This window comes from Mesoplodon bidens, assembly GCF_964165515.1.
Source record: "Mesoplodon bidens genome assembly, chromosome: 17".
NCBI lineage: Eukaryota > Metazoa > Chordata > Mammalia > Artiodactyla > Ziphiidae > Mesoplodon > Mesoplodon bidens.
The window spans coordinates 17,151,705-17,178,690 of NC_138174.1; the positions used below are offsets into that span (position 1 = coordinate 17,151,705).

Sequence of the window (26,986 nt, forward strand, 5' to 3'; positions counted from 1 at the left end):
TCCCCCATTATCAACATCTTACATTAGTGTGACACATTTGTTACAAGTAATGAACCAATATGGATATGTTATTGATAACTGAAGTTCGTAGTCTATTTAGATTCCCTTAGTTTTAACCTAGTGCCCTTTTTCTGTCCCAGGATCCCATCCAGGATACGATAGTAACACTTGGTTGTCTTGTCTCTTTAGGCTCCTCTTTGCTGTGGCAGTTTCTCAGAATTCCTTGCTTTTGATGACCTTGACAGTTTTGAGGAGTACTGGTCAGGTATTTTGTAGGATGCCCCAGTATTGGAATTTGTGTGTTGTTTTTCTCAAGATAAGGTGCCATCTTCATCACATCACATCAAAGGCACATATTATCAATATGATTTGTGACTCTCAGTGTTGGCCTTGATCACCCAGCTGAAGTAGTATGCGGCAAAGTTCTCTAAAGTTTCTCTTCCTCTCCTTCCAATCCTTCCCCCACCCCCCAATTTCCATACTACACACTTTGGAAGGGAGTCACTCTGTGCATATCATACATAAGGAATGGGAGCTATGCTCCCCTTCCTTAAGGCAGAGGGAATATCTACATAAGTTATTTGGGGCCAAAGTGCCTTTTAACTTGAGTTTTTATGATACTGTGAATTAGCTTTAGGAATCCCATCCCCTCCACAGATTTTGTCCCTAGTTTTAAACAATTTGAAATATTTTCTAAGTCTTCTAGGCACTTGTCAGTGTACACTAGATTTCACATATCACCAATTACCTCTACTGTCAGACAAAATATTAGAAAGTCAAAGAAATAGCTAGCAGTTTAACATAATGTAAACACTACTCTCTCTATCAGTAATTACCTGGATCTGAGGACAGCATCATTCATAAAAAATATAAATGAAATACCCCCCACAAAACAATTTGGTTCTGAGGAAAACAACTCTATAACACTCTTGATTGCTACTGCAAGGCAATATAAGCCATCCAAAGACACAAAAATAGAAAGAAATCAGCAAGTGGTATTTTCTTTTGTTTTTGTTTTAGGAACAAGAATTCAACTATGATAACTCCATAAATTTCCAGCACTTAAGAAAACATAGTAAACTACTAATTTGGAGACAGAAACCCAGTATTTAACCATAGAGACACAAGCCTGTACAATGACTTGATGTTCTATAGTTATCTCTGCCTTCATTCACCACGACTGTCAGATGAGGGCTCTCCAGGAGAGCAGGATGGAGAAGATCAAAGGTCAAGAGTCCAATCATGAGTTCTCAAGGGAGAAGTCAAAATCTCAGAAGGTCTGCAGTTTCCAGCTGTCTGTTTCATGCCAAAAAGACATCAGAAGCAAGAGGATGAAGTCTGAATAATCTGAAGAATGTTATTTTCAGAGAAATAATTGTTTTAGACCTGAATATTAAGTATTCCCATTCCCCTAGAGAAGAGGCTAAAGTTAAAATAATTCTTTATGGTCTCAAACGTGTATTCACGTACAGATCACTCACTATCAAGCATAGGGGCTGGATAAATTTAGGATAAAGGAGATGGTTACTGTGCTTTCCTTCATCTATTTTTAAAGTACCTCTTGTCCTCCTTTCTTCTAAATTGAGAGTAGAAAGAACATTTGTTTAAAAAAAAAGGAATACTTTAACCAGAAATAGAAAAATCATGGCATGTTTAACAACACTTGTGTGTGTGTGCATGTACTGACAGTAAGTGGGTCTTTGTTGTCTTTTTAAGTTAAGTTCAGGTATGGCAGTGATGGTATCACAATAATAACAGTATTTTCATTTGTTAGCACTTTACAGTTGGAAAAGCATTTTGACATTTATTATGTGTGTATTTTAACTCTACAGATCATAAAAGAATATTATTATTACTCCCATTTTATGGATGAGTAGACAAGCTTGATGAGATTAAGTGACTTGCTCAGGGTTTCAGAATTGGAACCCCAGCTCAACAGGAACCCGGCTCTTGAACTTCTGACCCAGAACTTTTCTACTGCACCATCTCACTTTTCCTAACATGTATGTAAATTGAGATTATCCCAGTCAAAAAGTTTGGTCTTCCTTCTGTTGAGATGCTGAACTGGTTCACTAAAAAATAAGTGAACCATTTTTTAGTGAACCAGGTTCACACACACAGGGCTCCCTTTATTATATTATGATATCCCTTCTTGAAAACCACTAAGAATCATTGCATCGTCTCTATATCTGCCAAAATGTTTACAATCTTCAAGTAGCATATACTAAAAAAATGAAAGTTTTCATTTATTTTCAAATGTAAATAATATAATATTGAAAATATATTATTACAGTTATTATTTTAAAAAGGCTTTTTAACGATGCACTATGCCCCCAACCCCCATATACTATTATGACTTTGTGGGGAATGCTAAACTTTATCTCCATTACTTCTACAAATGAACCTAAGTGTCCTCCTCCTAAGAAAAAAGAAAATTGAAAGTAGAGACTACTTATCTGAAGATGTACATGGCATCTGTGTTTAGTCTGACACACTGAAAGTGATGCCAAGAAATATCAAAATACATCAAACATTCTTTATGAAAGCACATCAAAAACCCCTTAATCCACAAACTTTGTTTTCCAAAATATCTAGAAGTCAGGAATGTTTGTAACATGCAAAATGGTAGTGAGAATTAAAGTAATTTTCCAGATAATTTAAATTCAAATCTTCCTTCCCCTCATTTTGCAGTGGCATTTTAGCCCAAATTAGTCAGGTGGATGACTCCATTCTGCATTGGACTTTGGAACCTGAAGAGTCACTACCTTTTAATGTGATGATGCATGTCAACACCAAGCTCAGATATCAGCATTTCTGACTAAATCAGCACAGGCTCACCTGGCACAAACACTTAAAGTAGTTCCCTCCCTGAAAAGAACAGTCTCTCCACCCTTCTAATCAAGTTACCAGAGAAATTCATGGTGAAAGTACTTTATTAGGTCATCTTGTCCATAATCTTGCAAGCATAAGAACACTTCCTGTGGCATACTTCCCCCCTATTTTGCCTGAGCTTACATGAGTTAAACTATAGACATTCCCCCTCATCCTTGGTGACTCTGTTCCACAATTTCACATATTTCACTGTCAGTATTTGCTGAGTGTTGTTGACATTTTTCTCCACTTTTCATCAAGATTTTTAGTCCTACTCTCCTGAGCATCTTTACTACGATTTGTATTACTTCATAGTCCTCAGGTAGATAAGCACAGCTAATAATTAATGAGCATTTACTATGGAGCTAGCATTTTCAAAGTACTTTACATATATTAATGTCTTGAATCCTCACAATGACCATACTGGTTGGCTGGGTGCAATTACTAATCCCATTTTACAGACAGTAAAGTTGAGGCACAGGAGTATTAAGGCAGCATGGTTAGTAAGAGGCAGACTCTGGACTTGGAGCCCTACTGCCCAGCTCCAGGGAGTACGTTGTAACCAACCATGCCCCCATACTGCATCAACAGGTTCATCGGGAAACCACAGGTGTAGTTTTTTGCTATAAATGAATGCCTTTACCATCTTCTGTTGCTGGGAGTATAAAGACCATCCTCCAGGTCATACACAACCACCAAGTCAGATTCATCCCAGGTCACAAGAATGGTTCAACATATGCACATCAATCAATGTGATACAACACATCAACAAAAGAAAAGACAAAAACCACATGATCATCTCAAAAGATGCAGAAAAAGCATTTGATAAAATTCAACACCGATTCATGATAAAAACTCTTACCAAAACGGGTATAGAAGGAACATATCTCAACATAATAAAAGCTTTTAATGACAAACCCACAGCCAATATAATACTCAATGGTGAAAAGCTGAAAGCCTTCCTGCTAAAATCTGGAACAAGGATGCCCACTCTCACCACTTACCTTCAACATAGGATTCGAAGTCCTAACCACAGCAATCAGACAAGAAAAAGAAATAAAAGGTACTCAAATTGGTAGGGAAGAGGTAAAGTTGTCATTATATGCAGATGACACGACACTATGTAGAGAAAACCCTAAAGACTCTGCACAAAAACTACTAGAACTGATAAACAAATTCAGCAAGGTAGCAGGATAAAAGATTAACATACAGAAATTGGTTGCATTTCTTTACACTAACAATGAAATACCAGAAAGGGAGTGTAAACAAACAGTTCTTTTTAAAATCACATCAGGGACTTCCCTGGTGGTCCAGTGGTTAAGACTCCATGCTTCCAATGCAGGGGGCGTGGGTTCAATCCCTGGTCAGGGAACTAAGATCCCATGTGCTGCGTGGCATGGCCAAAAAATAAAAACAACAACCATGTGATTAAACCAGCCAAGATAACTAAATATAATACCACAAAAACTCAAAAATAAAAAAACTAAAATTGCACCAAAAACAATAAAATACTTAGGAATAAACCTCACTGAGGAGGTGAAAGACTTATATACTGAGAACTACAAAACAATAATAAAGGAAATTAAAGGTGATTCAAAGAAATGGAAAGCTATCCCATGCTCTTGGATTGGAAGAATTAATATTGTTAAAATGGCAAAACTACCCAAAGCAATCTACAGATTTAATGTGATCCCTATCAAATTACCCATGACATTTTTCACAGAACTAGAACAAATAATCCTAAAATTTACATGGACTCATAAAAGACACAGAATTGCCAAAGCAATCCTGAGGAAAAAGAACAAAGCAGGAGGCATAACCCTCCCAGACTTCAGACAATACTACAAAACAACAGTAATCAAAACATTGTGGTATTGGCACAAAAACAGACATACGGATCAATGGAACAGAATACAGAGACCAGAAAAAAACCCACACACCTATGGTTAATTAATCTTCGACAAAGGAGACAAGAATGTAAAATGGGAAAAAGACAGTCTCTTCAGCAAATGGTGCTGAGAAAGTTGGATAGCTGCATGTAAATCAATGAAGTTAGAACACACCATGCACAAAAATAAACTCAAAATGGCTTAAAGACTTAAACATAAAATATGACACCATAAAACTCCTAGAACAGATCATAGGCAAAACATTCTCTGGCATAAATTGTACCAATGTCTTCTTAGGTCAGTCTCCCAAGGCAATAGAAATAAAAACAAAAATAAACGAATGGGACTTAGTCAAACTTACAAGCTTTTACACAGCAAAGGAAACCATAAACAAAATGAAAAGACAACTTACAGAATGGGAGAAAATATTTGCAAACAATGCAACTGACGAGGCCTTAATTTCCAAACTATACAAACAGTTCATACAACTCAACAACAAAAAGCCAAACAACCCAACTGAAAAATGGGCAGAAGACCTAAATAGACATTTCTCCAAAGAAGACATACAGATGACCAACAGGTACAAGAAAAGATGTTCAACATCTCTAATTATTAGAGAAATGCAAATCAAAACTACAGTGAAGTATCACCTCACACCAGTCAGAATGGCCATCATCAAAAAATCTACAAACAATAAACGCTGGAGAGGGTGTGGAGAAAAGGAAACCCTCTTACACTGTTGGTGGGAATGTAAATTGGTGCAGCCACTATGGAAAACAGTGTGGAGGTTCCTCAAAAAACTAAAAATAGATTTTCCATATGATACAGCAATCCCACTCCTGGGCATATACCCAGACAAAACTATAATTTGAAAAGATACATGCACCCCTATGTTCATAACAGCACTATTTACAATAGGCAAGACATGGAAACAACCTAAATGTTCATCGACAGATGAATGGATAAAGAAGATGTGGTATACATATGCAATGGAATATTACTCAGCCATCAAAAAGAATGAAATAATGACATCTGCAGCAACATGGATGGATTTAGAGATTATCATACTAAGTGAAGCAAGTCAGAAAGAGAGAGACAAATACCATACATATCACTTATATGTGGAATCTAAAATACGATACAAATCAACATATCTACAAAACAAAAACAGACTCACAGATATTGAGAACAGACTTGCAGTTGCCAAGGTGGGGGAGGGGAGGGAAGCCTTGGGTGTTTGGAATTAACAGAGGCAAACTATTATATATGGGATAGATAAATAACAAGGTCCTACTATATAGCACAGGGAACTATATTCAATATCCTGTGACAAACCATAATGGAAAAGAATATATATATGTGTGTGTATAACTGAGTCACTCTGTTGTACAGAAGAAATTAACACAACATTGTAAATCAATTATACTTCAATAAAACTTAAAAAAAAAAAGACCATCCTCCAGTTCATTCTGCTATCTGATGATTAAAAGGCTGGTCTTATCAACCAAAGCCTCTTTATGCCTTAAGTTTAAAATGTGGTCTTCTGAGCATAATTTTCAGAAAGACTCCCTTAAAAGAATAATAACAGCAAAACAACCATATTTCTCCTGTATCCCAAATCCTCATAGACAAATTGGCCACTGTAATTATTTCCCCTAAGCTTGTGAAGGCTTAAGGGTACTTTTATTTTTCCCACTAAGCTTATTTTTAAGAACTTTATTCCAAGTCATGGTTCTTTTTATCTCCTATCCCAAGTTTTCCATATTAATAATAATAATAATAACTAACATCAACTCAGACTTAAAATGTTCCAGGCACTCTTCCAACTGCTGTACAGGAATTATAAACACTACAACCCTACATGATAGTCATTATTATTATTATTAAATATTATCATATACATTTTACATAAATATGAAAACTGGGGCACAGAGAGTTCAACAAAAGGCCAAATGTCACACAGCTAGTAGTAAGCAAATGATTATCCTCTACATTAATACTTAGGGCTCCACCAGCATACTTCTCACTAACTTTCTTTTCTGTGGCAGAGATGGTACAGGCATTGAGTTTAAAGTAGAAAGAACAATCAAGAAAGGAGAAAAGTGTGGAGTAGCATTTGCTCAATTGCATTATATAGGATAAAAAGTTCTACAGAGCCAAAATGGAGAAATTATTGCATATAGGAAAGGGAATTTGGAAACTTTTCTCTAAGCAGTGAGCACTACTGAAAGCTTTGGGCAGGAGAGTGTAAGACTGTGCTTCCAAAAAACCTAACCTGACAGCTGAAGCATAATATATTAGGCAGGGAGACTGGAGGCTGAGAGCCCAGTGGAGAAGTTATTGCTAGTATGAGATCAGGGATAAGGGAGTAGTGAGCAGAGGAAGGCTTTGCAGAGATATTACGGAAAACCAACAGGATTTTGCTGCACATTCAGATGCAGGCAAAAGTGAAAGAGAAGGAGCAAAGATCCTTTTGAGATTTAGAACCTGGAAAACAGATGGGATGTTGGTTCCACGAATACACAAAGGAACACAAGAAAAGAAGCAAGTTTGGAAGAAAAAACCTATATATTAAGCTTTATCATCCTCTCAAGTCATTCAATGTATATTTTAACATGCTGCATCTCACTAGAAACTTAGAAAACTTCCTTTAGAGTTGTCTGCATTGCATCCTCAGAAAAGTTATTGTATGTTGTTTTTCTCTTTTCCTGGAATTCACTCTCTTCTGCTCTCCTAAATGCTCTTATCAGTCGGCGTCTAACTCCAGCGACAACTCCTCCCTAGAACCTAAACTAACTACCCTACATCCCTTCCCTCCACAGCCTTTACATTTACCATCAGGATCCCTCCTACTGGCACTTCACCATACACAAACCACATACCTGGAATACAGGTCTCTAGAAGAGAAAATGTATGCTTCTTTTTATTCCTTAACTTCATCATAACTGTGTCATGATTACGTGCCTAAAGAGAGAGATGAAATCGTTGCTATGATGAGCAGAAGAGTTGCTTATTATTCATGTTTTATACTATGGCATTCTTATGCACCATATTTGACAAATGTTAAAATTTAAGGACTGTTAATGTACCTCTACCACATGTAATTTGCTCCAATTATTGAAAAATGCCATGTGAATTAATATAAAAAATTGATGCAAAACAGGTGGTCTCTCCATTGTTGACCAAGATGCCACCATCGACCCCACACATGTATTTCAACAGTTGAAGATAAGAAATGGTCATCAAAGAATAGGTTTAAGAAATGGCAAGATGATCTCCCTGTGCTGTGCTGCTGCTTCCCACTCAGCTAACTATTTTACATTCGGTAGTGTATATATGTCAATGCTACTCTCACTTTGCCCCAGCTTCCCCCTCCCACCTCATGTCCTCAAGTCCATTCTCTATGTCTACATCTTTATTCCTGCCCTGCCATTCAGTTCATTAGTACCGTTTTTTTTAGATTCCATATATCTGCATTAGCATACAGTATTTGCTTTTCTCTTTCTAACTTACCTCACTCTGTATGACAGACTCTATGTCCATCCACCTCACTACTGATAATTCAATTTCGTTCCTTTTTATGGCTGAGTAATATTCCATTGTATGTATGTGCCATATCTTCTTTATCCATTCATCTGTCAATGGACACTTAGGTTGCTTCCATGTCCTGGCTATTATAAATAGAGCTGTAATAAACACTGTGGTACATGTTTCTTTTTGAATTATGGTTTTCTCAGGGTATATGCCCAGTAGTGGGATTGCTGGGCCATATGGTAGTTCTATTTTTAGTTTTTTAAGGAACCTCCATACTATTTTCCATAGTGGTTGTATCAATGTACATTCCCACCAACAGTGCAGGAGGGTTCCCTTTTGACCACACCCTTTCCAGCATTTATTGTCTCTAGAATTTTTGATAATGGCCATTCTGACTGGCGTGAGGTGATACCTCATTGTGGTTTTGAATTGCATTTCTCTAATGATTAGTGGTGTTGAGCATTTTTCATGTGTTTGTTGGCAATCAGTATGTCTTCTTTGGAAAAACGTCTGTTTAGGTCTTCTGCCCATTTTTTAACTGGATTGTTTGTTTTTTTTATGTTGAGCTGCATAAGCTATTTGTATATTTTGGAGATTAATCCTTTGTCTGCTGTTTCATTTGCAAATATTTTCTCCCATTATGAGGGTTGTCTTTTTGTCTTGTTTATGGTTTCCTTTGCTATGCAAAAGGTTTTAAGTTTACTTAAGTCCCATTTGTTTATTTTTGTTTTTATTTCTGTTACTCTAGGAGGTGGGTCAAAAAAGATCTTGCTGTGCTTTATGTCAAAGAGTGTTTTTCCTATGTTTTCCTCTAATAGTTTTATAGTGTCTGGTCTTACATTTAAGCCTTTAATCCATTTGGAGTTTATTATGTGTATGGTGTTAGGGAGTGTTCAAATTTCATTCTTTTACATGTAGCTGTCCAGTTTTCGCAGCACCACTTATTGAAGAGGCTGTCTTTTCTCCATTGTATGTTCTTGCCTCCTTTGTTGTAAATTAGGTGCCCTTATGTGCATGGGTTTATCTCTGGGTATTCTATCCTGTACCATTGATCTATATTTCTGTTTTTGTGGCAGCACCATACTGTCTTGATTACTGTAGCTTTGTGGTATAGTTTGAAGTCAGGGAGCCTGATTCCTCCAACTCCATTTTTCTTTCTCAAGATTGTAAAATAGTTAGCTAGTGGGAAGCAGTAGCATAGCACAGGGAGATCAGCTTGGTGCTTTGTGATGACCTAGAGGGGTGGGATAGGGAGGATGGGAGGGAGGCTCAAGAGGGAGGGGATATGGGGACATATGTATGCATATGGCTGATTCACTTTGTTGTACAACAGAAACTAACACAGTATTGTGAAGCAATTATACTCCAATAAAGATCTATTAAAAAAAAAAAGAAAGAAAGAAATGGCAAGATGGACACACTGAGAGAACGTTCCTTGAAGCCTCAGCAGTACCAGAAAGAAAGCTTCTGCTTCCCATACTCAGATCCTTGGGCTTTCCTCCTGAACTCTCTAAAATGCCTGTCTTACCCAAGAGATAATATGAAGCATACATCAAGCAATCTAAACTTTGGGTAGATAAATGTATCTTCTCTCTCCTAAGCTATGAAAATGAAATGCAAAAGTTAAATAAGCAACCTGAATAACTATTAAACACAAAGTTGCTTTGGAATTCAATGCCAATTTTCCCCTGAATCAAGACTCAGATTCATCACTCCTTCTCCAAACCATCTAAAATTAGGCTCAGAGCCCACTTCTAAATTCACTCAAAAAAGCCAAAGGGTTAAGAGATGATCCAGAAAGTATAATATAGCTTTTCAAATTACTCTATTTCCAATTGAAATGCAGTGTTTATTATTGAGAATTCTTTTTTCCCCATCCTTCCCTCCTTCCCCCAATTCAAAAGGCATTCTTTTTTTTAATAAAGAGAAATAAATTCTATCTTAATTTAACCACACAACTAGCATGAAAATTAACTCAATGAATAAAATTGTCAAAAGGGGTAAATGATAGGATTCCTTCTTAGCCAAGCTGTCTGTCTAAAATTAGACTGCTTTTCAGGATTTACTGCCACTATTAAGATAATGTCCTTTTGACAGTAAAGCAGTGCTTCTTGGATGTAGTGTGCTGCAGAGCACAGGCAAAAGCGCTTGGTGATGGACTCCAGGGATTTTACTGTTTCAGTGCTATATACTGGTCTTTGTTCACCAGACGAAGACACTGCAGTGGGATACACAGTTCAAGACCAGCACTTGAAGAAAGATGAGTTCAAGGACGTAGAGTACCTTATTTCTGCCATGATAACATGATGATTTACAGTGTATTAAGAAAGTGTTGACACATGTGGGAATAAGCTCCTGACAGGCTTGCCAGTAATTAAGGCACATTGTATGTAAAGTCACTACAAAACATTGCAGTCTGCTTCTTTGTTCAGGGTTTTCTGCCAAGTGGTGTTATTCATAAGCTTGATGGAAAATACTTGCATCTACAAAATCTTTGTGATTCACTGGATGATGAGGGCAAGAAGGAAGAGAGATTGGGCTTTACGAAGGCTTAAATGTTCCTGCAGCTAGATAGATATAGTAATGATTTTCCTACTGCTCGAGAGGGCTGTATATTTTAAAGATAAATTACCTAAAATGGGCAGGGACATAACAGGACTTACAGGATGTTTGGGAAAGACAGAAAATTTTCTGTTCTTCATTCTTTCCCTGATCATTTATCCTTATGCCCCCTCCTTTAAAGTTCAATGGAAAAACCAAGAACTGCATAATAAAGCCCTGTTTAGTGTCACATTCCTTAAGCCCACCTGGCTCCTCATCCTTGGCTACTGCCCCAAAACTATTTGTGATAATAACCAAGTGTATCTAGAGTGGACAAGACCAAAGCCCGTAGCCAGACTTCAGACCATAGCCAACAGGCTTTGTCCAGGCCCTTCTCTCTTGGCCTACAACCATCTGCACAGTCTCATTCCCCAGCCTAGTGCAGACCTCAGGACGCAGCTCCCAGCCAGGAGCCGTAAGGAAAGACATATCTTAAGTTGCCTCTCCTGATGTCCAACAAGATTTAGGACATTTATGATTTCCAAGGGCTGAACTGTATGTAGTCTGGCACTTCTAAACCTTATTTTCCTAATAAATTATTTTATTGAGTGATAAGAAATAGAATTGACATCCATGCCAGGTGTAATGGAAATTCTTAGAACTGCACATCACCAGGAACTAAACTAAACCTCTCGTTCCCTAAGAAGGGTTGAACTGAAGACTTCATGTAAACAATAGCCTCATAGTGAGTAATATTCACTAGAGAGCTATTATCCCAAATGGTATCTCAGTGAAGGACAGATATTCAGACTGAATACCTGGCAAACACAGTGGTGAAGTGCAGGCTCTTTCCCTATACTCAAAGGGCCAAAAAACAGACTGGGGGTGGGGATGAGCTTTCACTTGCCTCAGCTTATCCTGCCAGAGGGACCCCTGGCTTCCACTTCCTTGGCTGCTAGAATGAACCAAAATGTCAGAACTCTCTAACACATACACAGTGAGCCTCTGACAATGGTCTCAACCTGGTTGTGTGTTAGAATCACGTGGGGAGTGTAAAAAATATATACCAGTGCCTGGGAGATAATTTTCAAAGCTTCCCAGATGATTCTAACATACAGCCAGGGCTAACAGCCACCAGGCTAGGGGAATCGCTGAAGACCTGTGAACAACAGTGACAAAAGTTGCTCTGTGGAGGCCTCTTCAGTGTAAGGTGGGTATTTGTCACAGGCTTTGCACACCTTGTTCAGGTGACCTGTCACTCATTGTAGTCATATCTACTTTCTTTCTTCAAGAAAGGTTAATGCACTGATTTTTGAATTATAAAATTATAAAGACAAAGGCTTCCCTGGTGGTGCAGTGGTTGAGAGTCCACCTGCCGATGCAGGGGACACGGGTTCGTGCCCCGGACCGGGAAGATCCCACATGCCGCAGAGCGGCCGGGCCCATGAGCCATGGCCGCTGAGCCTGCGCGTCCAGAGCCTGTGCTCCGCAACTGGAGAGGCCACAACAGTGAGAGGCCCGCGTACCGAAAAAAAAAAAATTATAAAGACAAAATTTAAAAAATATTCCGTGTTCAACGTGGAGAATTTGGAAAATAAAGTGTGAGGAAAAATATAAAACCCTAAATTCCACCAAACAGATACAAATGCCTTTAATGTTTAGGAGTCTTTGTTTCCATTTTTTTTCCTCCAAGTAATAGCATACATATGCATTTTGTTTAAAAAATATTGGAATCATATAAGGTTATATAGGAACAGTTTATTTATATCATTAGAATTATTTGTTCCTTGAAAGTTTGAAAGAACTTATCCATAGAACCCTATGGTTCTAAAACATTTTTGGATATAAATCTTTGACATTAAAATTTTTTCATATTTGTCTTTATAATATTTTTTCCTTTTATAGTCAATCTTGATAGTTCACAATTTTCTAAGAAAGCAGTATATTGGAAATTTCCATTTTATGGGCATAGAGTTTAAAGTAGTATTGCCTTATATCCCTTGCTCTGTTATTCTCAACAGGAGTAGGGCAGGTAGCAATGGGAGTAGTGGATCATAATCTCCTGGGGGCATCTTTAAGAGCACATGCCCCAACATTGCACCAAATGTGCCCAGTGCACCCTACTGCCACCCACTCTTGGCCCTGCCGTTGTTGAGAACCACTGAAGTGAACAATTAGTGAGAACAACTAGTGAGAGGTAAAGATTACACATACAAACGGCATGAAGTCATAAAAAAAGTGCTGAGAACCACCATGGGGCACTCTTGCTCCAGACCTCCTTTTAGTGGAAAAGCCTGAAACATCATTGGAACAGCATTACTGTCATCTGGTTTGCCCAATAAGGAGCATGATTTGAAGTAATACACTTTACTTATATAGTTACTTGGAGCTAATACTACTTACATTCAGTGTGGAGTAGACCATCCAAACTCATAAATTCTACACATGTTCCTGCTATAAACAATTGGGATTCACAATTAGATCCAATTACTTTTCACTTCCAAGAACTCAATCACCTCTGTCATAAGATGTTCATTACATCTGAATTTTTATTTTTGCTTTCTTGGCAATTTACAATCCTTCTTAACATTGGCCCTGAAAAAGACATGGAGAGCTTCCAGACCTGTAAAAAGACTTAGTCGTCTTTCTGGACAGCTCGATGAAGATGTATGCTCAATACAGATTGGTAATCCAAAAAATAAAAAATAAAAAAAGGCAGTAGAAGCAAAAGGATTTGGAAAAAATATGGGATATATTATTATTCTATTTCATAAATCATCTGTAACTTATCTTTATCATTTAGGGCCATCTTCTCCCAAAAGGGACAAAATTTCCACAAAAGAGCAATAAAAAAGAAGCAAGGCAGGGTGAGGATTTTCACATACAGAGGAACTGAAAAGCCTGGAAGTTTGTTTTTTGAAAAGGAGGACAGTAATTCAGAGTAATTAGGGAAATGTGAAATAATGTGTAATGGGGAACAAAATGAGTAAAACGAATGAATGAATGGCATGCTATACAAATTAACCAAGTCACTTTCATCAGAACCTACATAGCCACAATTATAACAATAATTCAAACATTTCAACCCAATTTTTATTAACTGATTTAGAGCATTTATTTAAATTGAATTAAAGGCAATGATTTTTTATATAAAATCATATAAAACTCCAAGTCTTAAAAGACTAGCAAAACAAATTGGTTTCTGACTTTTTCTGTACTAGAAAAACTATCAACCTCTAATTTAAATGTTATCAGCTACACTTTAATAAATTAGACAAATAGATCAAATTAAGTAGTTTCAAGTGAAATATAAACCTACATAAACAAAGGACTGCCATGAAAATGTCATTTTCCTGGAGGACTCAACCCAGCACATAAAATGAAACTTGAAAATCATACAACAAAAAAGAAGCTTTAGGGGCTTCCCTGGTGGCGCAGTGGTTGAGAGTCCGCCTGCTGATGCAGGGGACACGGGTTCGTGCCCCAGTCCCAGTCCGGGAAGATCCCACATGCCGCGGAGCGGCTAGGCCCGTGAACCATGGCCGCTGAGCCTGTGCGTCCGGAGCCTGTGCTCCGCAACGGGAGAGGCCACAACAGTGAGAGGCCCGCGTTATCGCAAAAAAAAAAAAAAAAAAAAAAAAAAAGAAGCTTTACATTTTCTGGGAAACACTTAATAAAAACGATTAACTCCTACTTAGAACAACTAGAGGATGAAAGATTTGGTACATTTATGAGAGTTAGGATGAGCGGCCTCACATAGATGGAGTACACACGACACCATGTATAATGTACCTTTCCCTATTTTAACATTCCATGTGGCCTACAAATGAGAACAAAACTACATGTGTTATAGATGCAGTGATTAAAAAATTAGGACTGTCTTTAATAGAAATGCACCAGCAACAGGCAACCATCATTACCTCTATGCTTTAAAAGCAAGCAGAATACTTCTTGGGGAAAAAAAAACCATTATGAGGCCTTAGTTCTGCAGAGCTCCAAAGAGCCACAGACCACAGAAAAGCCTGACTTCAGTGAATACTGATTCTAGAAGTGTCATCTGTGTCACACAATGCTAGGTCTTCTAAAGTCCCAGTGCTATTCAGACAGAAATTATTTTTCCTATCTCTGCACGGTATTCTCTTCATCCCTAGATTGCATGCCTGGAAACGAACAGGTAGTGTAATAAATAAGAGCATAAGATAGTACAGTGATCAGCACACTGGCTTTGGCATTAAATGAACCTAGTATGTGTCTCTACCATGCCACTTGCCAGCAGGGAAACTTGGAGGGGTTCCTCAACTGTCTGAGTTTGTTTCCTCATCCACTTAGTGAGGGCAACATCGGGCCTGCCCCATAGGCCTTTTGGGGAGTCAAATAAAAGACAAATTGCTTAATATAGTGTCCCACAAATGGCAAGATTTTAATAATGTTGGCTATTTTAATAGAAAAACTGTAGCCACAATCTACCTTATCTGAAAATACAGGCTCATACAAACTGTATAAAGCTTCCAGAAAAGCAATTTGACAATGTGCTTCGAAATCCTTAAAAGCGTTAGTACAGGGACTTCCCTGGCAGTCCAGCGGTTAAAACTTCACCTTCCAGTGCAAAGGGGGTGCGGGTTCAATCCCTGGTTGGGAAGCTAAGATCCCACCTGCCTCGCGGCCAAAAAACCAAAACATAAAACAGAAGCAATACTGGAACAAATTCAATAAAGACTTTAAAAAATGGTCCACACCAAAAAAACAAAACAAAACAAAAACTTAAAAAAAAAAGTGATAGTACAATTTGCAGGAGAAATTTCACCTCCAGGAATACAGCCTAGAGAAACAAAATGCAGCCTCCACATGTATAGGAATGCTCATTGCGTTGATATTTTTAAATCTGAACTTTTAATTTTCAGATAATTGTAGATTCACATGCAGTTCTGTGAAACAATATAGAGAGATTCTGTATACCCTTTCCTCAATTTTCCCTAATAATAACATTTTACAAAACTGTGATACAATATCAAAACTAGGGTATTGACATTGATAAAGTCAAGATGTTGAACATTTCCATCACAAGGCTCTCCCACATTGCCCTTTTATAGCCACACCTACCTCCTTCCTATTCTCTCCCACCTTCTCCTTAACCCCTGGCAATCAGCAATGTGTTCTCCATTTCTATAATGTTGTCATTTCAAGAATGTTGTACCAGTGGAATCATACAGTACGAAATCTGTGAGATTGGCTTTTTACATTCAACATAATTCCCTGAAGATTCATCCAAGTTGCATGTCGCAATAGTTCATTCCTTTTTATTGCTGAGTAGTAGTCCCTGGTGTAAATGTACCATACACCCATTGAAGGATACATGGGTTGTTTCCAGTTTGAGATTCATGAATAAAGCTGCTATGAACATTTGAGTACAGGCTTTTTGTGAACATAAGTTTTTACTTCTCTGGGAGGAATACCCAAGAGTTCAATTGCTGGGTCATATGGTAGTTGCATATTTATTTTTTTTAGGGAGCTGCCAAAATGTTTTCGGAGTGCCTGTACTATTTTACATTCCCACCCGCAATGTATGAGTAATCCATTGTATTACTTTAAACACTGAAAACAGTAAACCACCTCAATTTCTAATGGCAAAAACAAGTAATGCTACAGCCTCAGGATGGACTAATATTAGGGCATTTAAAATAGTATTTAATGCATCTTTATGGGAAGAAAATACCATTTAATGTTAAGTTTAAAAATTCAAACATAAGTAGGAATAAATATAACTATATAAATGTTTGTTGCGTACATACGTGTACATGTGCGCACACACACACACACGCACACACACAGAACTGGAAAACTAGCCAAAACATAACTCTAAGAAACATAAATTAGAAGTTTATACTTTTAATACTTATTTTTTGAATTTTCTATATTGACTATGTGCTACTTTTATAATTTAAAAATGTTTCGTTAATCAATAAAATTATGATCTAACCACCAAGTCAATCTCTTCTTTAAAATATGTGCAAACGTACCATGATTTATTCATTCAATGCCCTAATTATACACATTGATGATTTTTCCAGCTTTTTCCCACTTCAAACAATGCTATAGGGAGAATCCTTGAATATATAGTCTTACACTCTGATGACTTCATTTCTTTAGGAGAGATTCTTAAAGGCAGAACTGACAGGTCAAAGAAGATGATTAGTTTTTACTTTAATTTGCCAGATCACTTTCCAAAGAGAATATTTCACATTCCCAAGAGCAATTTATGAGAGTTATTTCCCCACATTCTTTTTACTTCTAGATGTTATGAGTCTTTTACATTTTTGCCAGTATAATGCATGAAAATGAGAGTTTGTTGCTACTTTGATTTGCATTTCCCTCAAAACATGTGATGTTTGCATCTTTTCATTTGTGTATTGCACACCTGATTTCCTCTTTTATCTATTACCTGTTGATATTCTTTGTCCAGTTTAAAACTGGGTTACTTATTTTTTCCTTATCAATTGTAGGGGTTTTAAAATATAATAAGAACATTAGGACATTAACCCCTCGACTGTTACATGTATTACAATATTTTCTCCCTACATGATTTGCTTTCAACTTTTGTCTATTTTATTTTTCCAAGAAAATGTCTTTATTTTTTATATGGTTAAATTTGTCAATCTTCTTGGCTTCTAGATTTCTTACATTGCTTAGAAGTCTACCTCAATACACACACACAGCCCCCCAAGGTTATACAAAGGATGTCCTATGTTGCCTTCTAATATTTTTAATATTTTTCACTTAATACCTTAAATTTTCTTTTATTTTTATATAATCGTCTTTATATTTGGTGCACAGTAAGCATCCACACAGATGGGAGGAGTGGGAATCATTTTCTTACTAATTTATTTATTTATTTATTTTTGTTTATTGGCTGTGTTGGGTCTTCATTGCTGCACGTGGGTTTTCTCTAGTTGTGGCAAGCGGGGGGCTATGCTTCATTGCAGTGCTCGGGCTTCTCACTGCGGTGGCTTCTCTTGTTGCAGAGCACGGACTCCAGGCATGGAGTAGCTGTGGCACCAGGCTCAGTAGTTGTGGCTCGCGGGCTCTAGAGCACAGGCTCAGTAGTTGTGGTGCACAGGCTCAGTAGTTGTGGTGCACGGGCCCAGTTGCTCCGCAGCATGTGGGATCCTCTCAGATCAGAGCTTGAACCCATGTCCCCTGCATTGGCAGGCAGACTCTTAACCACTGTGCCACCAGGGAAGTCCCTTCTTACTAATTTAAAAGGCCAAATTCCCATAGGAATTTACAATCATTCCTGGACTCCCTATTATCATTTATCTATCTATTTTTGTGCTAATACCACAAAATTTTGATTAAGTAGCTTTATCATAAATTTTAATATCTGATAAGGCAATTTTCAGAACTGTCTTAGTGTTTCAAGAACACATTCTTCTACACGAACTTTAAATCAGTTATATCCATGATATGTTTAGTAAAAAATGTCAAGCTGTGGAACAGCATACATAGTATGATCTTATGGCCTAAAAAATAGGAAACACTGGGACGGGAAAAGAGAGTGGAGGAGTGATGTACATCTGCATCAAAACAAGCTGTCAATACCAGTTACCCCAGAAGAATGGAATTAGGTGTAGAGATCGGCCTTCTCCACCCTGTTGTTGTGTTGCTTTGCGGTTTGGCTTGTTACAGGTATGCTAGTTTCAGAGAAAAACCTAATTAAATATTTTAAATAAATAAAATATAATTTCATTATTAGAGCTGGAAGAGACCTGAGAATGTATCTCTTCCAACTCCTACCCAAACAGGAATCTCCTTGGCACTATCTCTGCCAGATAGTCTTTTATACTGTTTAAAAACATCCAGAGACAGGGAGTTCTCTTATTTTTGCTCTGCTGCCTGCTTTATCATTGGAGAGCTGTAATTGCTGGAAGGCTCTTTCTTACATTTGTTTAAAATATGTCAGCCTCTAATATCCACTCAGGTCCTGCGCCTGTCTTCTGGAGCAACATAGTATAAAGAGGATTTTTTCTTTGGTCCCCTAAGCATTTAATTGTTCCACAATGAACTAAGTCAATCCTTCAACTGTACTATTATCATTGTTAGTGGTGGTGTTGTTATACACATTTTTAGAGTGTATCATGTATTAAGCAGTGTGTAATTAACCATTTTACATGGATTTACTTATTTAATTCTCACAGTAACCCAGAGATGTGGCTATTGTTACTATCTCCATTTTACAAAGGAAGAAAGTAAACCCAAGAGGATACTAATCTGCATGAAATCATTTAGCTAGTAAGTGATGGCACCAGGACTCAAATCTACATCAGGCTGGCTCCAAAGACTATATTCTAACTACAGCACTGCACTTTACTGCCCCTCTATTATAATAATATTATGGGGTTTTTATTTTAATGTAAACAATGCTACAATGAACATCTTTGGCTATGTCTCCTTTGCACATGTGCCAGAAGCATAAACCCAGCTCACAGAATATGTACACTTTCAGTGTTATAAGAAACTACAAAATTGGCCTCTACAAAGTAGCTGACCAATTTATACTCTTAATCTTAACTTTCTATAGCTGAGTAAGGGCTCCCAATGCTACCCTGATCCTAATCCCTAGAACCTGTGAATGTTACCCTTTATGGCAAAAGGGACTTTACAGAAGTAATTAAGGTACAGGGAGGTAAAGGGAGATTTGAGTACAGAAATTAAAGGAAAAAAAATGTAATGATGAAAGCAGGGGAAGAAAGATGATGTGATGTGAGGAAGAGATCACAAGACAAGGAATGCAGGCAACTTCTAGAAACTAGAAAAGACAAGGAAATAGTTTCCCCTAAATTCTCCAGAAGGAACCAGACCTGACAATACCTTTAGCCCCTTAAAACTGTTTTTGGATTTTGGCCCTCAGAACTATAAGTGAATAAATTTGTGTTGATTTAGGCTACCAAGTTTGCAATAATTTGTCATGGCAGCCATAGGAAACTGATATAATTTTTAAAGACCATTTTAAAAAAATGATGAATGCACTGAATTTTATTTATTCCTTTTTTCTACATCCAATGAGATAGATTTTATCTTTTTTGCTTTGTTAAAATTTTTAATTACATTGATAGATCTTTTTTCAACATCAAATAATCCTTAAATTTCTGGGAAAAATCATACTTAGTCATGATGTATTTTTAAAATATATTGTGGAGTTCACTTTGATAATAGTTTGCTTTTAATTTTTGTACTGATGTAAGAGTGTCCCCTCATTTTCTCCTTTTTACTTTGCAGCCTAATGGGGAGAGATATATATAATGGGGAGAGATAGAATAATGGAATAAAACTATTTCTTTAACAGAATATAGAAGGAACATCAAGAACAGAACAGAACAAATAACCATGCAAGGCACATATTTCCTGTCTGGCCACAATTTCTGACCCCCTATGTCCTTGGACCTTTATAAGATTGACTCCATCAGCCATGTTGCATCTAGGCAATCTACTAGTTTCAGGCAGGTTTCTCTGTCTTCCTTCAGAACCTGGAGCACATAGTCGGTTGTTCAAAAGGGACCACCTGCCACCTAAGAGCCTTCATCTTTAGTTCACCATTTTTTCCCCAATCCCTAGAACTGGGTACCTTCCCCTCGTCACTCCCCTTATATAAAGGTGCCTTCTACTCATCATCTTCCCAAATGAAAATGTCTTCAACACATTCCTCCCAAATAAAGCTGTCATCTACTCATTGCTCCTCCTCCCAAATAAAGGCTTCAAAACTTTAAGAATCCAAGCTATGCTATAAGTTCATAGGACAGTACATCTATAGAACAAAGTGTATTAAGAGAGTGGAACTTCCAGTGTATTAAGAGAGTGGAACTGAGGCACAGACCCAGTCACACAGCATACTAACGGCAAGCCTGGAAGCAGACCAAAATTATAGCCCATGAACTTCATTCCTAAATACTTTTGGATCGACCTCACCAAACCATTCCCTTGAGATGTTAAGATTGATTGCCCCTGCGTGAAGTTGCCAACTTTTAACTGTTACTTTTATTCATGCAACCCTGCGTGCTGCAGAAACTCAAGTTTGAAATGGTCCCTGGCTTTGCCTAGTAGCCCACAGGAGAAATTAAGTGCTGGAAACCGACACCTTCATCCATTTCCTTATTTGATTTATTCAGGCTCTGTGGGAAACTCACGTGCCTGTCTCTGTGCCTGGAAAGCCAGCCTGATGACCGGATTTATGGGAGGCCAGAACCCTGATGCTCATGGCCCTTCCCTCCTCTGGTGCAGCCCACCTCACTGTCTCTCAAGGATACTTTTGAGTTGACTCTGTCAAAAGAAAATGCTCCAACAGGAAATGAATGCCTGGAAATATTCCTTACAAACCTTCAATTTTTTTAAAAATAAAGTTTGTACATCATTCAAGAGCTAGCAGGATAACCTCAAGTATACCATCAGCTAAGTCCGATCTTCAGCCTAGAAGTACTATGTCAACTGTTGTTTGCATGGGGCTGAGAGACATCACTCTATAACAAAAGAGCTGAGAAAGGTAAAGGTTCCCACAGACATCTGATTCAGAAGAGAAGGTGCTCTCCCTTTTAATTTCATTATGTATATGTATATACATATGTATATGTATATAATTTCATATACATATATAATTTCAGCAAAATTGAAAATGGATTGAGGCAATAAAAGAAGACGATCGTGAGAATTGGACCCATAATAAAAGTTATTATTAATGCAAGGGAAATAATTACAGTTAGCAGGAATCTTATGTGTGAAAGATAGGAGGAAACCTGTAAGAATAAGGAGACAGCAAAGACAGAGAAAACATGGAATGCATACATCATAAATGTGTATATGAGAGAGAGATTTGGAGACAGAGACCCAGAGAATGAGATGCATAAGAGAGTGAGCCTGACTTGCAGAGGCAATTCTTTCTAGAGGTTTACCTGAGTGAAACAATGAAGCAATTTTCCAGTCCTACTCCTGAAGATTAGGAGCTGAAGATGAGAACAGGTCTGGAAACCAAGAGTACAGAATGCACCACAGCATGAAGACTGGCTGTAGCTGCTGAACTGAAAAATTAGAGACTGGGAGGGGAGATCTGAGAGGATTTGGGCACACATGGAGCAGAGGAAATTCCCTCAGGTCAAGGCACAGTGGACGTTATGGTGACTGACATTAGATCTGAAGAAGACAGATGACCTGGGCTTCTGATTAGGCCATTTTCTTCTCAGTTGACCAGGGACCAACTTGGCTTGATTGCAGGCTCAGCCCAGGCATTTTCCTGCTCATGGCAGTTTTAATTTTTGGCTCTGCATGAGGAGATGACTGGGGGACACAGTGGTTCTATCAACTTGTGCAGCTGGATCATGCTCACCCACTATCTCATGGGCCCAAACCACCTAAACTGCTGCCTGACACCCACTGGGTGTTTCCTTCACACTCAGTCACATTGCTGAGTTGTTCCTGCAATGAATGGGGCCATGACAATGTCTGGCAATGACACACAACCTCACAATGCCAGAGTATCATTTGAAGAATGAGTTCACGCTGCAGCCATATCCAGACAAAAGCATAAAGCCAAGAGCAGTACTTGATAAGGAACTCAAGGGCAACCTGAAGACAATTCATTGTCCAAGAGAAGACAAAAGAGAAAAGAGAAACAGAGACTTTTCTCAGAAGATTCTTCTGTTTCCATTTCACTATCTTTTATTTTTCCTCACCAGTTGCCACAAACTTGTAATTCACCCTCACAGTTGTGTTTCCTTGAAATATTCCTTGTGAGACTTGTGAATTTGCTTTGAATTTAAATTGCATGCTGTTCCTCCTGGTTGGCTTATGTCCCTGGGTTTTGCTGTCCTTTGCTGCATCTTTCTTACGTGAGTAGTTTACTGTCACCAGAGGACTTTGCCACTTGTTCCTCTCATGAGCAACTCATTAAAAAATTTAACAACCAATACTAAGCCCAAGGTTCAATGCTGGATAGTAGCATTATTAATAGTTTGTATTTTTTCATTTGTCTTTGCTCCTGGTCTTGATTTGAACTGTGTGATTTTCAATCTATAATCCATGTACATATGAGATACACACATATATGTGTGTGTGTGTGTGTGTATATATGTAATTCTATAATGATGTGTTTTACCTGTTCTTTTTAAAAAATTCATTTATCTTTTAAAAAATAAGCCTAACATATATGGAAAGTACTGTATGCCCTTCTGAAGATGAATGAGAGCATTTTAAAAGGTTTTCTCAGTCTCTCTGTAAGCTCTTTCAGAAGGAGACACTTAAATGAATTTTCCAGTCTTTCAAGAAGACAGGCAACAATTCCAACATCAGGAAACATCCTTTAGAATTCTAATACCTGCAGCAAGAATATCATGCTTCCCCAGATGGGCCTCCTACTAAGAATATGTTTCGGTTCCTGAAAAAGGCCCTTTAAGCCCAAGCAATTTAGGTACAATTTAATTTTTTCAAACAACATAATAGAAGGGGTGAAATTTCTGACCAATTAACTAAAGAAGTTACCACATGTCACAGATAATAAACAATAAATTATTTTTCAGTAAATTGTACAAAAGGCTCTCTTTTGAAACAAAAGTTTGTTTGTTTTTTTAATCATACATACTTATAGTAGAGAATTGGAAACTAGGAAAGAAGGAAAGGAAATTTCCCATTAACTATAATCTAACTGATTCATTCATTTCAGTAGTCTTCATAATACAGAACTGATCACTGACAAACATTATGTGGTTGAACCAGATGACTCGCAAAAGTAACTGAAGTAAACACTCAGTTGGATCCATCCATTAACTTCCCACAGAGTCAGGGCCTTCAATTTGCTCCTACCTTCCAAATAATAGTACTGATAATAATAACACTGGTAATAATCATTATTATCAGTTCAGCTAAAATTTATTGAGTAATTATCACAGTAAGCCCTTAATTTAACACTGTACAGACATCTGTTTCAATGTTCACACATGTTTTATGAAGGAGGTATGATTATTCTCCCCATTTTGCAGTTGAGAAAACTGAAGTAACAGCCCCAGGTTCCCACAGCTGCATGTGGTAGGTCCATCATGCATGGGGATCTGACTCCAAAGGCAGGTTTTACTACCACATAATGGATTTTCAAACTTTAGAAGACATAAAAATCACCTGGAGAACTTGTTCAAATGCCAGATTCTCCAGCTCCAGTTCCTGAGACTCTGATTCTGCAGGTCTGAGCTGGGGTGAGGAATCTGCATCTTAGAAGCAGCCCAGGGGACTCTAATGGAAGTGGTACACCAGCCACACACTGCTATTCTGCCTGCATCAATGCAGAAACCAGGAAATGCCTTCCAGTAGTTCTCTAGACTCGGATGTCTTTAACCACAGTAGTTCATAAGCTTTGGTGGCGGGGGGACGGATCCCAGACCCTCTGAGAATCCAATGAAAGCCAAAGACCATCTCTTAATCAAAATGCACCACAAATTTTTTTTGCATTCATTTTCAGGGAGTTAAAGCCGATAAACCCCAGAATAAGGGGCTCCTGTTGTATTCTCTCTTTACCTCTTTTTTTTCTAGTGTCTCAACTCATTATTCCCATCTCTGAAATAAGGACATGCACCCTCCTGGCTGCCTGCTTTGCAGATTGTTATCAGGATTGTTTTTTAATATATATAAGAGTTCTGAGATACAGAAATAGAAACACTATATGTAAACCTCATGCTCATAACACACAGAGAAAGAGGAAAGGACAGATTTGAGTAGGAAACTGAGAAACTTAGAAACAAGTAGAAAAGAGAAATTCAGCACAAGGTTAAGGAATTAACTAGCAAATAACCTGGGCATAATCAGAACGGTCATTTGCCATTCGCTGAGTACATATTATGTGTCAGGAGGCAGCGTGGCTTGTGCCTTTAAAGCATTTTTTTCTAGCGCTCCCAACAGCTTTCTGATGCTCACATCACCTTTATTTTACAAATGGGGAAACCCAAACTCTGAGTGATAATTTGCCCAATACCAAACATCTAGTAAAGTTACTCAAACCCAGGTCTATCTGTGTGCAAAGCCCGATTTCCATGATATAAGGATATGGCCAGAGCCCCTTTCCAGCCCGTGGATTCCACACATGGACCAGGCAGGGGTTTTAAGGCAAGTCCTGGAACTGGGGAGCTGAGCCGCCACTTCACCTTCCTCCCAACCATCAAGTTACCTCAGGCTTTAGTTACTAATATCAGTCAGTTGCCTTGTCCTCCCAATGGAAACAAAACAACACAAGGCACTAGCTATGCTTAGGTTCTTGGTGGCAGGGCTGCCAAAGACAGATCTGCAGCATTATAAAGGTTAACGTCTTTCTGCTTGCTCTGTGGCAAGCTTCTACTATCAGAACCCTTGGGACCAGCTGCATGAGTCATACTTCTAGATGCTGTTCCAACTGGTAGGAAACAGCCTTTCCTTTAAACAAATTTCACTTTCAGAAAAGGCTTTAAAGCACATTACAGATAGGACCATGAAACATTTGGCTACACGTAAATCCTTCCACAAAAAAAAATAAAAAATAAAAATTAAAAAAAAAACTACCTCCTCATGTACCAGGAACATTAAAACTAAGTCCAGGAAAGTTTTAGCCAGAAGGGACAAAGAGATATCTGGCAGAAAAGAATGTTTTACTCTCACTCTGTTTCAAACCCACAGGGTTCTTTTGAAGAACCCTTTAATAATAGGAATTAATAGCAAGAACAAAACAAAACAAAAATGCGTTAACCGAGGTACTAAGCCCAGCAGGTAGTCTGTTCTCCTTCTCCACAAGTCGCCCTACACTCCTCCTCTCTTGCCTCAGCCCACCCTAATGTCTTTTCCTTAAGGCCACTTTTCACATCCTTCTTTGGTGGAATAAAGCTGTAATGCAAGCTTACCTCAGCACTAATAGATATTGCAAGGAACCACTTCAGCTTGACTCCTGTCTCTAGCCCTTCACCCCCCAACTCCTGTCAATAACACAGTCCTTTCCACCCAAAGTGACAGCTCTAAATGCACCAGCAATTTTTCGTACCATCCAATGAACCTTTCCCCATTAATATTTTTTTAAGGGGACCTAGCTCCTTTAGCTATATCAGGCTATTCTTGGCTGGTTATTGGAGGAAACCTGTTACATCAGGCAGTTGCTTTTCTTGTTGTCAAAGATAAGCTTTTCTGATCTGGTATAGGCCTGATTCCTCTATTTATTAACTAACCTCGTGACTGTCAACAAACTATCATACATCTCAGAACTTTTCTTTTTTTGCAATATCTTCCCTTAACTCTGATATAAGAGATCATGTTTTCAAAAACCATAATATAATAAAGGACACAAACATAATGCTTTATTATAATGGTTATTGGTATTGCTTTTATATTATACATCATCTAGAGGTTTCTGAGACACCCAGGAACAAAGGCTCATTAACAACAGACAAGGCAATTCTAAGCTCAGGCCCCTGGATAGATAAGTTAGTAGGCTCAACACTTTTCTGAACAAAACAGAATTTAACATGTAACAGATTCAATATTTTATTAAACATAATAAACCCCATAACCTTGGATTTCTAATTGCTTACCACTTACTAGAATACAGTGGACAAATGCACAATGGCTTAGAATTCAGGAACCAAAAGTAACACATCAGTGGTTTTGCAAATAATTGTCTAAAACCAAGCCAATAGCAATGGGGGAGGGCAACCCTCAGTAATATCTAACTCAGAAAGCTTGATTCAGCCCCTCAGTGGTCAGGGTTCCACTGCAGAGAAAAGAATTTAATCTGGCTAGTTTAAGCAGAACTGGGTTTATTACAGTGAGCTAAATGGTTTACAGGACATTGGGAGGGTTAACGAAACAAACTCTAGGTTCTTGTAGAAACAACTCCCAAGCCACACAGCAGAACCAGGCCACCTAGGTTGCTGCCTGCTGGTTGGGAAGCTGGTCTACAAACACACACCCCTGCCAGGAGGAAGAGACTTCCTCATGCCCTGCCATCGCTGCTGGTTCCAGGACTCCACCAGAGGACCATGTGCACTGGCAATATGCGTGCCGAATGACGCGCCTCTCAACACCCACTATACTAGAGGCCGCGCCCTGGAGCCTTTACGAATAAGGCTACAGAGAAAACACAAGCTCCTCAATCCTTCCTGCCAGCA

The 26,986-nt window shown here is 38.1% G+C and overlaps 1 long non-coding RNA gene across 1 annotated transcript in view; it reads right to left on the bottom strand.

The window, feature by feature from the left end:
* The window catches only part of LOC308604853, a 123,874-nt gene that overhangs the window by 30,070 nt on the left and 66,818 nt on the right, over nt 1-26,986 (bottom strand). Inside the window, exon 2 of the long non-coding RNA XR_014013563.1 lies at nt 7,643-7,724. This is a non-coding gene — a long non-coding RNA (uncharacterized lncRNA). The remainder of the gene's footprint in view (nt 1-7,642; nt 7,725-26,986) is intronic.